Genomic DNA, 17,430 nt, shown 5'->3' with positions numbered 1-17,430 from the left:
TGAAAATATTGAAGATGTTATTGATGATAGTGATGATGAACGTTCCCCTAATGATTATGTATTGCCTGTTGTTCCTAAGGGTTATGTTATGAATGAAGAAGCTGCTAGGGAAAAAATTTCTTGCAATGATAGATCCGATCTTAAGAAATTATTAGCTAAATGGAAGTAGCAGTCTCTTAATGCTAGAATGAAACCTGAGTCTGCTTTTGCTACTTCACCTATCTATGTTACTGATAAGTATTATGAATTCTCTGTTGATCCTGAGATTATTACTTTAGTTGAATCTGATCCTTTTTATGGCCTTGAATCTGAAACTGTTGTGGCACATCTTACCAAGTTGAATGATATAGCTACCCTATTTACTAATGATGAGAAGTCTCGCTATTTTTATATCCTTAAGATATTTCCGTTCTCATTAAAGGGTGATGCTAAGACTTGGTATAATTCTCTTGCTCATGGTTGTGTGCGTAGTCCCCAGGATATGATTTATTACTTCTCTCCTAAATATTTCCCTGCTCATAAGAAACAAGCTGTCTTGCGGGAAATATATAATTTTGTGCAAATCAAAGAAGAGAGTCTCCCACAAGCTTGGGGGAGGCTTCTCCGGTTATCTAATGCTTTGCCTGATCATCCTCTTAATAAAAATGAAATACTTGATATCTTTTATAATGGACTAGCCGATGCTTCCAAGGACTACTTGGATAGTTGTGCTGGTTGTGTTTTCAGGGAAAGAACAGTCGACGAAGCTGAAATATTATTGAATAATATGTTGACTAATGAAAATAATTGGACTCTTCCTGAGCCAATTCCTGTAGCAATTCCTGAACCAATTGAGCCAACTCCTGAGCCTATTCCTAAACCCACTCCGAAGAAGAGAGGTGTTTTATTTCTCAGTCCTAAAGATATGCAAGAGGCAAAGAAATCAATGAAAGAAAAAGGTATTAAAGCTGAAGATGTTAAGAATTTACCTCCTATTGAAGAAATACATGGTCTTAATATACCGCCTATTGAAGAACCATATTGTCTTGATAACCCGACACAGGTAGCAAAGGTAAATTATCTCTATAGATATGATAAAGTTGAAATCCCCTCTACTAAATTTCATAGCCCATGCTTAGATGAATTTGATGACTTTATGGCTAGACAAGAAAGTTTTAATGCTTATGTTGGTAGAGAGTTAAAGAATAATACTTTCGAGATAGGACGTGTAAGTGATAATATGGCTAGAGTTAAAGATGAACTTCACCGCGTTAGCAAATATGCTTCTATGGTTGCTACTCAAGCTGAGCAAGTACATAAAGCTCAAAATGATTTGCTTGATGAATTAAATAATAAAAATGACTTTGCTGTTAGAGTGGCTACTAGAACTGGTAGAATGACTCGGGAACCTTTGTATCCTGAAGGCCACCCTAAGAGAATCGAGCAAGATTCTCAGAGAAATAATTTAGAGGCACCTAGTTCTTCACTACAAGAAATATGGCAACTAGTGACCTTTTTTTGACCAAAGAACAGTAGGGTAAATCCCCTACTGTGAGCCATTTTCATTTATTAAAAGAGTATTCAAATTACATAAATAAGTGGTTGTTGGGGGGACAACCAAGAAGGTGCAATCTAGGGGGGAAGTAATGAAATAATTCAAAAATTAAATATTGTCTATCCAAGAAGACATGCCCTCTTTTAGAGTGGGTTTAGCCCTCAGCATGGTCATATTGAAATATCTGACAAAGTCATTCTTGCAATCATTTATTGAGCAAGGTATCCCTTCAAAAATCATCCCATTCCTTTGGTTCCATATGCTCCAGCATCCAAGAATCATGATTTCCATGAAGTAGTCATATTTATATCTGTGTTTAGCATCAATAATCATATCGTTGATCTCCATATCCGAGTTCCATTCAAATCCAATGTTCCACCAGAAACCTTGACTAAAAGGACAAGTGAATAAAAAATGAGTCATGTCTTCATAGTCTTCATTGTTGCATAGGACACATCTTGTGGAGTCTAGGTGCATGCTTTTTCTGGTCAAAAGATCACATGTGTTTATTCTGTCATTAAGCATGAGCCAACAGAAAAATTTGTGTCTTGGTAGGCAACATGATTTCCATAACCATTTAAAGGTGGCAGCTGCATCTTCACCATTCATAAGTTGTCCATAGATCTTCTTTGTAATGTTCTTATTGTTACCCTAGTTGAAGATCCATGTGTCCTTGTCATCTGAGTTCCTGATATTGTTTAGTTCTCCTGATAGTAAGTGGAATTGTTGGTGGGCTTGAATTGAAAGAGGAACTTGGAACAGGCTGTAAAGGCTTTCAAGTTCCTTGGCTCCTTTGATTGATATGCTTTCCTTTTGGGTAAAAGAGTGAAGCTCAGGATATTTAATTTTCCTAATATCACCATTCCATATGTCATCCCATAGCAGATTGGTGCAACCAGATTTGATGTCACAAGTAGTCATTTCCCTGAAAAGGTCATACATTTCCATGCAATCTTTCCACCAAAAGGATCCTTTGCTTCTGTTGTAATGGGGGACATCATTGTTATGGTAATGAGCTTCCTAGATTAATTTAACCCATGGGACATCCACTTTATTATAGAACTTGAACAAGTGCTTTATGAGAAGGGCTTTATTTTGTTCTCTAAGATTCAAAACCCCAAGACCTCCTTGCTGTTTGGGTTTGCATATCATCTCCCAACTGGCCAGGCATTTACCACCTTTATTGATTTCATTTCCATACCAAAGGAAATTTCTGCTTGATTTATCCACATGGTCCAGAATGGTAACATGGACTTTCAGAGAGCACATGGCAAATATAGGCATGGAGGCAACAACAGAGTTGATATATGTGAGTCTCCCAGAATGGTTCATGAACCTGGCAACCCCTGATAATCTCTTATCAATCTTAGATATAACTGGGATGAGGTCATGGACAGAGGGTTTGGTGGTGCCCATAGGTAGCCCAAGATAGGTGAAAGGAAGGCTTTCAACTTTACAACCAAATGAGTTAGCGAGGTTGTGGATTGATTGATGATCCATATTAATTGGGATCATGGATGATTTGCTGTAATTAACAAATAGCCCGGTGGACATACTGAATAAGTTAAGCAGGTATTTGAGATGGTTGAGTTGCTCTTCATCAGCAGGCATAATCAATAGAGTATCATCAGCATATTGAATAATAGGGTAATCAAGACCATATGCCTGATATGTGGGGAGAGTGAATTCACCATTTGCCCAAGCAGCATTGATAATAGACTGAAGTAGATCAGCAAAATAAGTTAACTAGTGACCTTCTGTCAGTGACCCTGGAAGAATTGGTCATAGATCTATGACCATTTCAGACCAATTGGTCAAAAGCTATTCGGGGGGCTCCAAACTCTAAACAATAACGACCATTTTGGTCAGAAAGGTCGTAATTTCCTTACACGAAATGGTCATAAAGCAGATAGCACTGCTTCGCTGCCTTATTTCTAGCTGATCATGACCAATATAGATGGTCATAACCTTGTAAATTGTGGTGGGTTGCTATGACTAGGCGCCACCTCAGCAGTTTTGCCTATGTGTCATGTCCATGTGGCAGTTTTTGCCCTAGGTTGTGAAGCAACCTATAATTCTGTCATTCCCAAAATTCCCAAAAAAATCTCATAAATTCTTTGGGTCCTATCTTCGTCAAATATGTAAAAAACCTTCCTTGCGTAGTTCAAAAATAATTCAAAAATATTCATTTTCCTATTTTGTTCAGAAAAACACTTTGTGAAGGAAGTACCACTTTGGCATGTCCAAATGGAATCCATTTTCTACAGTGCTTTCCTCTACCCAAATAACCATCCTCCACCAAATGCCAGCTCAATCCATTCATTATTTTGAGCCCGGCTTCAACATTCGTATTTATGTCCAGTGTGGTACTTTGCAAAGAAAGTACCACCTAGGCTCCTCCTTTTGAGCTGAAAATTTGTGAAGACGGTCTTCTTAGTAATTGATCATCCTCAGCCAAAACTCACACCCATTAGCCATGTGCATTTCATGTACCTCTAATCAAACACTTGGCTGCTTATTCATGTTTGAGCATTGATCGGTCTCCTCATGAGAATCTTATGTTGTGATTTTCTTCCTAGCACCTACCTGGGGAGTGCCCAACCCACTAGACATGCCTAGGCAGCCCAGAACACATGGCAACGCCACGGTCACGCGGTGACCATGCGGCGGGCATGCGAGTTTACGCGCTGTAGAGTTGGGGCCCTCGGCCACCGTCCAAACCTCGACGTATCGCCACCAAAACATGTATTTATGATTAAATAGGTACTTATGTAACTAGAAATGATTTTTGGAAAAATAAATAGCAAACTATGAGGCAGCTGCAGTTCAAATTTGACCCACTTCCAACTGAATTGGCGGGAATTTGTCTTTTTCACCAGAGGTGGATCAAAACTTTTGACACCCAACCATTTTGTCAATTGTGCATTAAATATGGCCTAGTATTTTATAAAATTGATTTGGTCCAAATTTGCAACAAATATATGGTAGGTCCTTCATAAAAAACTCATTTCAAGCACTCGGGAAATGGAAAATGAATTTTTTGTGCAAAGAAAATGAAAACTTCCTTAGGAAACATCGTTTGCCATTCCAAGATGCACCCTTGTGCACAATATGCGATCATTTGAACAAACTATGCCATGAATGTGACCATAAGATTGATCATTTGGTTTGAAAGCCATGAATCTTCACGCATGATAGCTCATTTTTTAGAACACTTTTTTAAAATAATTTCCGTATTGCAAGTTTATTATTTTTCTTGGAAACTTGGTCACATATAATGACACAATGCGAAGGTTTTCCAATTTTTTGTTTTTTTTTTGAATTTTTTATGCCCGTTTCAAAATGCAGTCAAAACGACAGGCTTGACCGTTCCTAGCTAGTGGCTGAATCTTGGAAAACTTTTGATGTTTCTCTGATTAAATAGATACTTATGTACCTAGAAATGATTTTTTGAAAAAATAAATAGCAAACTATGAGGCAGCTGCAGTTCAAATTTGACCCGTTTCCAACTGAATCGGCGGGAATTTGTCTTTTTCACTAGAGGTGGATCAAAGCTTTTTACACCCAACCATTTGGTCAATTGTGCATTAAATATGGCCTAGTATTTTAGAAAAATGGTTTGGTCCAATTTTGCAATAATTATTTGGTACGTCCTTCACAAAAAAAACCTCATTTGGGGCACTCAAAAAATGGAAAATGGCTCTTTTGTGCAATGAAAGTGAAAACTCCCTTAGGCAACATTGTTTGGAATTCCAAGATGCACCCTTGTGCACAATATGAGATCATTTGAACAAACTATGCCATGAATGTGGCCATAAGGTTGATCATTTGGCTTGAAAGCCATGAATCTTCACGCATGATAGCTCATTTCTGAGAACACTTTTTTAAAATAATTGCTGTATTACAAGTTTATTATTTTTCCTGGAAACTTGGTCACATATAATGGCACAATGCAAAGGTTTTCCAATTTTTTGAATTTTTATGCCCGTTTCAAAATGCGGTCAAAACGGCGGGCTTGACCGTTCCTAGCTAGTGGTTGAATCTTGGAAAACTTTTGGTGTTTCTCTGATTAAACAGATACTTATGTACCTAGAAATGATTTTTGGAAAAAATAAATAGCAAACTATGAGGCGGCTGCAGTTCAAATTTGACCCATTTCCAACTGAATCGGCGGGAATTTGTCTTTTTCACCAGAGGTGGTTCAAAACTTTTTACACCCAACCATTTTGTCAATTGTGCATTAAATATGGCCTAGTATTTTAGAAAAATTATTTGGTCCAATTTTGCAATAATTATTTGGTAGGTCCTTCACAAAAACCCTCATTTGGGGCACTCGAAAAATGAAAAATGGCTCTTTTGTGCAATGAAAGTGAAAACTCCCTTAGGTAACATTGTTTGGAATTCCAAGATGCACCCTTGTGCACAATATGAGATCGTTTGAACAAACTATGCCATGAATGTGGCCATAAGATTGATCATTTGGCTTGAAAGCCATGAATCTTCACGCATGATAGCTCATTTCTGAGAACACTTTTTTAAAATAATTGCCGTATTACAAGTTTATTATTTTTCCTGGAAACTTGGTCACATATAATGACATAATGCGAAGGTTTTCCAATTTTTTGATTTTTTTGAATTTTTTATGCCCGTTTCAAAATGCGGTCAAAACGGCGGGCTTGACCGTTCCTAGCTAGTGGTTGAATCTTGGAAAACTTTTGATGTTTATCTGATTAAATAGATACTTATGTACCTATAAATGATTTTTGGAAAAAATAAATAGCAAACTATGAGGCAGCTGCAGTTCGAATTTGACCCATTTCCAACTGAATCGGTGGGAAATTGTCTTTTTCACCACAGGTGGATCAAAACTTTTTACACCCAACCAATTGGTCAATTGTGCATTAAATATGGCCTAGTATTTTAGAAAAATGATTTGGTCCAATTTTGCAACAATTATTTGGTAGGTCCTTCACAAAAAAACCTCATTTGGGGCACTTGAAAAATGGAAAATGGTTTTTTCGTCCAAAGAAAATGAAAACTTTCTTAGGCAACATTGTTTTCCATTCCAATATGCACCCTTGTGCATAATATGAGATCATTTGAACAAACTATGCCATGAATGTGGCCATAAGATTGATCATTTGGCTTGAAAGCCATTGATCTCCACACGTGATAGCTCGTTTCTGAGAACACTTTTTAAAATAATTGCCATATTATAAGTTTATTATTTTTCCTGGAAACTTGGTCACATATAATGACACAATGTGAAGGTTTTCCAATTTTTTGATTTTTTTTGAATTTTTTATGCCCGTTTCAAAATGCGGTCAAAACGGCGGGCTTGACCGTTCCTAGCTAGTGGTTGAATCTTGGAAAACTTTTGATGTTTCTCTGATTAAATAGATACTTATGTACCTAGAAATGATTTTTGGAAAAAATAAATAGCAAACTATAAGGCAGCTGTAGTTCAAATTTGAAAATTTGTCTTTTTCACGAGAGGTGGATCAAAACTTTTTACACCCAACCATTTGGCCAAATGTGCATTAAATATGGCCTAGTATTTTAGAAAAAATATTTTGTCCAATTTTGCAACAATTACTTGGTAGGTTCTTCACAAAAAAAACTTTTGGGGCACTCGAAAAATAGAAAATGATTTTTGTGTGCAATGGAAATGAAGACCACAAAATCATCGTTGATTGAAATCCTAAGATACACATATGTGCAATATTGGGTCATTTAAACATACAACACGAGGCCAATATGTTGAGTGTTTACCTGAAATAAGAGGGTAAAAAATATAAAAGAAAAAAACACAATTACATAAGCTGGATTCTGATTGGTGGAACCATCTATGACACGAATCGATGACATGGCACACATCCTACCATCCATTACTAGCCCTAACCCACCGCACGTCCATCCATCCATCCATAACCCACCGCACCCACTCCTCGTCCTCGCGAACCCTACCCGGCCACTCGTCGCCTCCTCCCCTTCCAGATCGCCGCCGCCACCTCCTTCCCCACCCCCTCCCTGCACCCGGAGCGGCTCCCACCCTCCCCGCACCCGCGCACGCCGCCGTTGGCTCCTCCACCTCCAGGCGACACCGAGCCCGCGGTCTCCCTCCCCAAGATTGTGCCGGAGCCCACGGTCCTCCTCCACCTACAACTCGTCTCCTCTCCGGTCGCGCCGCCGACCTGTTCGTGGTCGGGCTTCAGCGAGCTGAGCAGCAGAGCACCGACGGCTCCTCCTCTACCCCTGCAGCCGCCTGCCGCGCCAACCTCCCTCCCTCCCTCCTTGCCAACGAAACCCTAGCCAGCAGCCATGGATAGGGTTTGTGCAGTTTCTCCCCATCCGATCTGGCGAGTCTCCCTCCTCCTCCCCCGCTCCTTGAACCTTAGCCACTCCAAACCCCTGACCCCTTCTTGTCTCGTCTCTGTAGGTAGACCGCGCCGGCAAGCGACCAGGACGACGCCCGGAGAGGAGAGGAGGGCCTTCTCCTCACCGTGTAGCCGCCGACCTTGTCCTGCTCGAGGAGGAGGAGCAAGAGGGGCGCACCCATCCACCATAGTCGCCACTGTCAAGGGCTTCTTCCACCTAGACCTCTAAATCCACGGCGCCGTCGTCCAGCCACCCAAGGTGAAGGTGCCCCCAACTCCCCTCCGTTCCCTCTCCCCTCCTTGTTTCATTCAATCTAGCAGCCATGGATTTGGGTTCCTCAAGGCTGCCTAATTACTCTACCATGTGTTCCTACTACTAGCTCTAGTCATGGATGCTGGGTAGCTCCCTGTTTTCTCTGTTTTTATGTAATCCTAGATAGAACCATACAACTGTGGATGACAAACACTGCAATTTAATCTAAAATTTTCATCATGATCCTAGCAAATACTCCTCAAATTACTGTAAATTGTTGGACGATTAGGGGCTAGTGTAGATGCAAAATAAGGTTGTAGTTTTAGAGGAGATAAGACACTGATGTTGGATGCTTGGTAGTTGTCTTGTGTTGTGTGCATGTCGGTACTAGCAGTATGTCCGTGAGCACCGTGCTGGTGTTAGTCGCAATGATCAGCTTCAATAGCATGACCAGTACCCGAACATGATGCATATTATTAACAAAAATGGTAATGCATTTTGCTCATACCAGGGTGCTCGATTTAGTCTGTTGCGAATGCTAATAGACCATAATAACTTGTATATTGGACCTGCCCCCTCTCTCTGTTTGACTCGCTCAATCTCTCTCTATCTTTCTGGAGGCGCCACCGGATTAGAACTATACGGCTTAGCGGGTGGCCCTATTTTGCCGTCGGGAGAGGAGCTCTCGTCACTTACCCCTCTTCTCCACTACACGTGTTCAACAGAAACTGTTTTAGTTTGTCATACATAATTGACTATACTTATGTTGGTTGTTATTGAGTGTATAATTCATTAGATTAATTATTTGTTTTGAAGTATAACTAAAACTTCATATATGTATTTACATTCATTAAAAGCATATAATCAATATCTGGTCTGATGATTTATGTACTGTTATCTCAAATAAAAAAGCATATAATAGCAGCAGTAGCACAAATTTAACTGAATTCAATTAAAATTTCTAGAATATCTTCTTGATCTTTAATGTTTTAGTGCAACAAAGTCATACCAAGTGAGGTCCATGGGGTGATCTGAGGTGCTCTTGATGGTTTGTTGTCAAGACTGATATCCCCTGTATGTCATGATGCCGCTAGCTTGTTTTAGTCCAGTATCTCTTCTTGATAGTCTTGTTAACATAATTCAGTCCAGTAACTCTAATTAATTAACTGAAATTATTTGTTTAATTAAATTACATTGAAATGTTTCCTTTAATTATAATTAAAGAAGGGTTTCATTTTAGTTAAACTGGACCAGCTTTGGGACTTATATATACACAAATCAGTACTGAAGTAGGTATGTATGATCTTCTGTTAGTAAAATTACAGCATAAATATCTTCCCATGTAGTTCTGCTATTTTTAGTTTGGGTTGCAGTGATTGGTAGGCCTAGTGGTTGTGCGATTCTACGATCCTATCCTATAAAATTTATATGCACACCTCATATGAATCTGTGATCATATCCAGTGAAATTTATATGCATGTTCCACTCCACTATCTACACATTTACTTAGTAATACATACTTCTGCACTTCTGTTATGCTTCTCTCTTTGTCTGTATGAGGCGGCCAGGCTGCCTATTTTGTAGTAGCCTGCTTCCATAGTGTTTGTATGGAGTCGAGATAATTGTGTTTTCATCGGCAGTAGGTCAGCAGACACCGCTCCTGCTATATAGGCTAAGCTGCCGCCAGTGTTTGTATGATGTTGCCGGCTTAGAGCATCATCTCCAATAGTTGTTGTCTGTTGATGTGCTTGTTGTGGTGTCATGTGCTTCTCTTGAATCTGTTGTACGCTTAGCTGATTAAATGTGCAGTTTTTTTAGTATTTTGGTCTGATGGTGCTTCTTTTTTTGGCTCAAGTGCTTAACTTATGAGCTTATGTTGAAGTGTGCTGATTTTGCACTATTGAAATTGATAGGAGATACTATGGGTGCAAGATTCATTGTTTGTTCTTGCTCACTATGTGCTTAACTGATGATGATTGTTGTTGTTAGAAAATAAGGTTCAGGTACTACTAGTCGGCTCCGCTCCACTTCATCGACGTCCCCGACAATGTCTACAGCTACTATTACAACAGTACGTAGCAATTAACCAACACTCTGTTTTGTTGGAATGAAACTGACTGTAGCATAATGGTTTGTGTGTTGTCTCAGGGGACTGCAAGGATGAGGAGGGAGTCAAGGTCCGCTGCATCGCTGGTGCCATCAACAACTACACCTCCCAGATCCTCACTTAGGGATTATCATCGCCATCACCATCTTCTAAATCTTTCGGCCAACATAATGTTCAGGTACATCATACGAACTTCAGCACATCTCTTTTAGTTGACTGAATTAGTACTGAAGATGCCATGTTTTTTCTGCATGGAATACTGCAAATAACCTGACCGAAGCGCTCTTGTTCCTCTCAAACTTCACGGGCGACATCCACAAGGTAGTACTCCTGCCAAACCGCAAGTGCCTGAATTTTTGCAAGTGTTTCTGTTCCTGGTTGCAACTTAAGCTGACACTTCTTGTTTATGTAGCCACTGCATGTGGGATCCTCCTTTGTAAAAGAAGGGAACACCATCAACGTCCACTAGTACAGAAGGAAATCTGTACTCCACCATTTAAGGCTAGTTCAGACTTAAGGCTGAACCCTTCTCTGTGTAGTATGATTCCAAGGAAACATATGGCAATAATGCTGAAACTTTTCACATTGGCGTTGCTATGTTTGATCTGGTGGTGCCAAAAAAACTCATATGCTTATGCTGAGCTTACTTTTAATATCATTTTATTCTGTGTGATGAGCTTAGTTTTGTACTGTAGCCACCTTCTTGTTTACTTTGTTGAATCCTGTCTTGTGTACTAATCATGAGCTACTAGCATTTGGCTTATGTGTGCTAATTAAACCTGATAAGTATGTATACTTCTTTGAGATACAAATTCCACATTGCATGTTTATGTGCTAACTAAACTTGATAAGTATGTATACTTCTTTGAGATACAAATTTCACATTGCATGTTTATGAGGTTCAATTTCTACAGATGTTGCCAAATGAATGTGTCAACATGTCTCTCCTTAGGGGTTATTTTAAACCGCAAATGATCTACTATATCAATTTTTTGCTGTTCAAAGATTGAAATCCTGGTTCATTTTCAAAGATCGAAATGTTGTTGACCCTGTTCTTCTATGCTTAAATGGTAAAAATGTCGCATTTTGCTTGTTCTAACCATTTTTCTTGATAACTTGCACATGCTGGCCTTCATTCATGTTTTGTCGTGAGGTCCGGGATGAACAAGTTGGGAGAAGCATTGGAGCTAGTTATACTGTGATAGTTGTGTTACCTGATGTGAACATTTTTTTATTGTAAACTCGATGTGAACCATATTTTTCTGTAATAATGTGTTACCAGGATGAACCATCCTTGCCGTGTTACCAGGATGAACAAGTTTGATTGTAATAATGTGCCAAGTTTGGCTCTTTCTGATTGTATTCGTGATGTGTACCATATTTTTCCTGATTAGTCGTGCTCTGTTTGAAGCATTTTGTTTTCTCTCTGTTCGGATATAAATATTGTTATTTATTTACTGGAAAATTGAGATCTGAAGAATATAACAGTGACAACTGGGACCCACTTGTTAGAACCTGACAACTGGGTCCCATCTCACTAGTGGGCTCATCTTTTGGAAAAAAAAGGCCATGGCCTAGAAAATAAAAAGGCCGAATTCTTGGGCCAGGCCCATGTAGCTAATAAAAGCACAGGAAAAAATATAGAAAGGCCGAATTGTTGGGCTAGGCCCATGTAAAACACTGAATTGGACCGGGCTGATTCTTGTGCCACATCAGATTGCCACGTCGGATGCCTACGTGGCCTGGGGAGGCTGCTAGTGACCAAAACGCCACAGTAGACATATTTTGGTCATAAACGTCTACGACCATTCTAGCAGAAAGGTCGCTATAGTCAGTTAACGACGGCCAGCTTTTGACCTTATGTTTTTGGTCACAAAAAGGTCACAAATTGAAAACAGTGACCATTCAGTGACCAATAGTGGTGGTCACAAGTTGACATATTTCTTGTAGTGCTTCTACAAAGAAGAAGAAGAAAAACGATAGAACTTTGCATGCTTCTAGTGAACCTACTGTAGACACACCTGAGAATCCCAATGATATTTCTATTTCTGATGCTGAAACACAATCAGGTGATGAACATGAACCTAGTGGTAATGTTAATGATAATGTTCATGTTGATGCTCAACCTAGCAAAAACAATGATGTAGAGATTGAACCTACTGTTGATCTTGATAACCCACAATCAAAGAATCAACGTTATGATAAGAAAGATTTTGTTGCTAGGAAGCACGGTAGAGAAAGAGAACCATGGGTTCAGAAACCCATGCCCTTTCCTCCTAAACCATCCAAGTCAAAGGATGATGAGGATTTTGAGCGCTTTGCTGAAATGATTAGACCTATCTTCTTACGTATGCGTTTAACTAATATGCTCAAAGTAAATCCTTATGCTAAGTATATGAAGGATATCATCACAAATAAAAGAAAGATAGCGGAAGCTGAAATTTCCACCATGCTTGCTAATTACACTAAGGGTGGAATACCAAAGAAACTTGGAGATCCGGGGTACCAACTATGCCTTGCTCCATTAAAGGAAATTACGTCAGAACTGCTTTATGTGATCTTGGAGCCGGTGTTAGTGTTATGCCTCTCTCTTTATATCGCAGACTTGAATTGAATAAGTTGACACCTACTAAAATATCTTTGCAAATGGCTGATAAATCAACTGCTATACATGTCGGTATTTGTGAGGATGTGCCTGTTGTGGTTGCAAATGTCACTATCTTAACGGACTTTGTTATTCTTGATATTCCCGAGGAGGATAGTATGTCTATTATCCTTGGTAGACCTTTGCTTAATACTGCAGGGGCTGTTATTGATTGCAACAAAGGCAATGTCACTTTTCATGTTAATGGTAATGAGCATACAGTACACTTTCCAAGGAAACAATCTCAAGTTCATAGCATCAATTCTATTGAAAAAGTTCCAACTATTATTATTGGAGGTTTTGAATTTCCTCTCCCTACTGTCAAGAAAAAGTATGATATTCTTATTGTTGGGGATTTTCATATCCCCGTTGAGGTAACGTAGTGTTATTCGAAATTTCTTCGGTTCCGTGTTATTCGGAATGAGTTTATTAACAAGACTTGATCAACCTTGTTAGTGGATTCATTTTGATGATCACGAGATGGATGAAACTAGAAGGCACAACCTTCTGTACCCACTTTTTACTCTCTGTTATTTAGAATAAATAAAGCAAAAATAGTATTATCCGTCTGTTTTCTGAATTATCCGTGCATTAAAAAAATAGTACAAAAATAAAAGTGCTCCAAATGCCCTGCAAATTTAGTATGATTTTTTCTGAAATATTTGAGGATTTTAGACACTGAAATCACTGCAGGAGGGGCAAGTACTAGGCCACGAGAGAGGAGGGCGCCCCCCCCCTATAGGGCGCCCCCCTGTCTTGTGGGCCCCTAGTGGCCCCCCTCCACTTATGCCAGCACCCACACACTTCATCTTCTACAAAAAAAATCCCCATCCAGCTCAAGCACGAGTTCTAGCTTGTTTTGCTGCGATTTTCGATCTCTTAGCTCAAAGCTCCATTCACAAAACTGCTTTGGGAGATTATTGCTTGGTATGTGACTCCTCCATTGGTCCAATTAGTTTTTGTTCTAGTGCTTTATTCATTACAAATTTTTGCTGCATAGGTGACCATGTTCTTGAGCTTGCACGTTAAATTTTTTAGGTCCCAAGTAATTCCAATGCATGATATAGGCTCTAGGCACTTGTAGGAGTAGTTGCTATCAATCTTGTTTAGTTTTATGCACTTTTATCTTGAAGTTACTAAAATTTCAGAAATTTTCAGAAAATGTTAAGGAAGTTTTTGAGGGGCTCCTCTAGCCAAGGCTCTCAGGAAAAACAAGCCAAAGAGAAGGAAAAAGCCAAGTATAATCTTCCTCAATTGGCGGAAGTACGGTCATGTGAATGGACATGTGAGGATTTCTTGAAAGAAGCTAGAATTCATGAAGATATTTATTCTTTGATCGATACTGCAGGCCTCACCAGTTTCATCAATGACCGGATCGATCTGTATCTCTTACTCACCAATACTTTCGTGCAAAACTTCTATTATTATCCTAAGAAGCCACCGCCTGCAGTATCATTTCATTTATATGATGAATTCAGAGAAATGTCTTTACGTAATTTTTGCGCGGTGTGTAGGATACCTTATGAGGGAGAATTAGAGGAACCCCATCGTAAAGATGTGGATGGCTTTGTTAATACTATCGTTGTAGAGGAGCCAAAGAAGGGTTCCGAGGCAAAAGTCTCTAGCATACACTTTCCTGTTTTACGCTTTTTTGCCATATTTGCTAGTAGATGCTTGATTGGTCGTGGAAATAGTGGAAACTTGAGCGTTCCTAATATTATCATTCTTCAACATGCTTTGCTTGGAGACAATACTTTTAGTATGGGTGTCGTCGTTGCTAAACGGCTAGCCCTGAATCATACAAAAGGCCCCATATTTGGAGGTATCTATGTTGCACGTCTTGCTAGACATTTTCAGATACCCATAAGGCACCATGAGGAAGAGGAGACAACATTGCCTCCTCACATTTTAGATTACAAGAGCATGGTAGCACACAAGTTTATTGTTGACAACAAAGATAGAATGCTCTTGTATAAACTTAGATTCAATAAGAAGCATTTTGAGATTATTATTTTGCCTGCGCCTCTGTTGTTTGATTTGCTTGCAGAAAATTTTCTCGTCACATCGGAAGCGGTGAACAACCATCGAGCCCAAGCTTTTACTCCACAACCTGAACCTGAGCTGGACCCTTATCGTGCATCATCTGTCCAGTGGGATCCGAAGATGGCCAGCCAGTATTATCCTGATTACACCTCTCATTACACCGGAGAGAGCAGCGGCGGTCCTTGGTATTATACCAACTTAGGCCAAAAGCCTAAGCTTGGGGAAGTACGTATTTCTCACCGACTTTACATTCATGTTCACACACTAGTCGTCGGTGCTCATACTCTTTCATTGTAATATCCATGCTAGTTTAAATTCCTTTTTCTATTTTTCTTCTTGTGTGTTTGATAAACCTTGAGAAAAAAAATAGTTAGTTTAATTTCCATGCTTGTAGTAGGAATTAAAATGAAAACCCAAAAAGATTTCTAGTTCTTCTTCTTTCTTGTTGGGAGCTTTCCCGTGTAAATAGTTTTATTTTATTTTATTTTATTTGGGGGTCGAGAAGACCATATTGAAAATGCTTAGTGGCTCTCATATGCATGATTGTTTATTTAACTTAGAGCCCATATTACCTTGTCTTCTCTCTTGAGTTGAATGCTTGCAGATTCCATCTTAGTCCAATGCACGTGCACTCTTATTATTATACACATCGTTCGGTCGTGCAAGTGAAAGGCGATAATGATGATATATGATGGACTTATTGGGATGAGAAAAGCTGGTATGAACTCGACCTCTCTTGTTTTTGTAAATATGATGAGTTCATCATTTCTGAGTCAGCTATTATGAAGTAAACATATTTGCAATGACATTTAGAGATTATAGTTGCTTGTGCCATGCTTGATTAGCTATGAGTTATAATGGTTTACCTTGTGTGCCAACATGCTATTAGAATGATTATGATGTGGTATGATGGGATGGTATCCTCCTTTAAATGAATTGAGTGACTCGACTTGGCACATGTTCACGCATGTAGTTGAAACAAATCAACATAGCCTTCACGATATTTATGTTCATGGCGGATTATATCCTACTCATGCTTGTATTCAGTGTGAATTAATTTTAATGCATGTTTATGACTGTTGTCGCTCTCTTAGTTGGTCGCTTCCCAGTCTTTTGCTAGCCTTCACCTGTACTAAGCGGGAATACTGCTTGTGCATCCAAACTCCTTAAACCCTAAAGTTGTTCTATATGAGTCCACTATACCTTCCTATATGTGGTATCTACTTGCCGTTCCAAGTAAATTTGTATGTGCCAAACTCCAAACCTTCAAATGAAATTCTGTTTTGTATGCTCGAGCAGCTCATGTTACAACTAGGGCTACCTATATCTTCCAAGCTAGGTGGGTTATTCTCACGAGGAGTGGACTCCACTCCTCATTCACGAGAAAGGGCCGGTAACCGGGATGCCCAGTCCCATGATCCAAAAAGATCAAAGCAAATCAAATTAATTAAACAAAACTCCCCCAGGGTTGTTGTTAGTTGGAGGCACTCGTTGTTTCGAGCAAGCCATGGATTGATGCTTGTTGGTGGTTGGGGGAGTATAAACCTTTACCATTCTGTTTGGGAACTGCCTATAATGCATGTAGTATGGAAGATACAGCCATCCCATTGATGTTGCGTTGACAGTGAAAGTATGCCGCTCAAAATGTTATTCAATCTCTATTTTAAAATCGAGCTCTGGCACCTCTACAAATCCCTCCTTCCCTCTGCGAAGGGCCTATCTATTTACTTTTATGTTGAGTCATCACCCTTCTTATTAAAAGCACCCACTGGAGAGCACACTGTCATTTGCATTCATTATTGTTGGTTTATATTGGGTATGACTTGACTGGATCTCTTTTACCATGAATTACAATGGTTAGTCAGTCCTTGATCTTTAAAGGTGCTCTGCATTTAAGTTTTGCGGTCTCAGAAAGGGCTAGCGAGATACCATTTTGTTATATCATGTTATAATTATTTTGAGAAAGTGTTGTCATCCGAGTTTTATTATTATGGCTCGCTAGCTGATTATGCTATTGATATGAGTGATTGTGAGAGCTAAGTGTTATTCTGAGTATGGTTAGTTCATAATATTTGCTGAAACTTGAATGCTGGCTTTTAATGTTTACAACAACAAGAGCAAACAGAGTTTGTAAAAGTTTTTCTTTATCACTTTCATTTTATAAACTGAATTGCTTGAGGACAAGCAAAGGTTTAAGCTTGGGGGAGTTGATATGTCTCCAACGTATCTACTTTTCCAAACACTTCTGCCCTTGTTTTGGACTCTAATTTGCATGATTTGAATGAAACTAACCCGGACTGACGTTGTTTTCAGCAGAACTGCCATGATATTGTTTTATGTGTAGAAAAGAAAAGTTCTCGAAATGTCCTGGAAATCCACGGAGGCACTTTTTGGAATTAGTAAGAATTTTTGGCGAAAGAATCAACACCAGGGGGCCCACAGCCTGTCCACAATACAGGGGGGCGCCCCCCC

Source organism: Triticum dicoccoides, chromosome 5B (genome assembly GCF_002162155.2).
Source record: "Triticum dicoccoides isolate Atlit2015 ecotype Zavitan chromosome 5B, WEW_v2.0, whole genome shotgun sequence".
NCBI lineage: Eukaryota > Viridiplantae > Streptophyta > Magnoliopsida > Poales > Poaceae > Triticum > Triticum dicoccoides.
Note: the sequence above shows the minus strand (reverse complement) of the source record.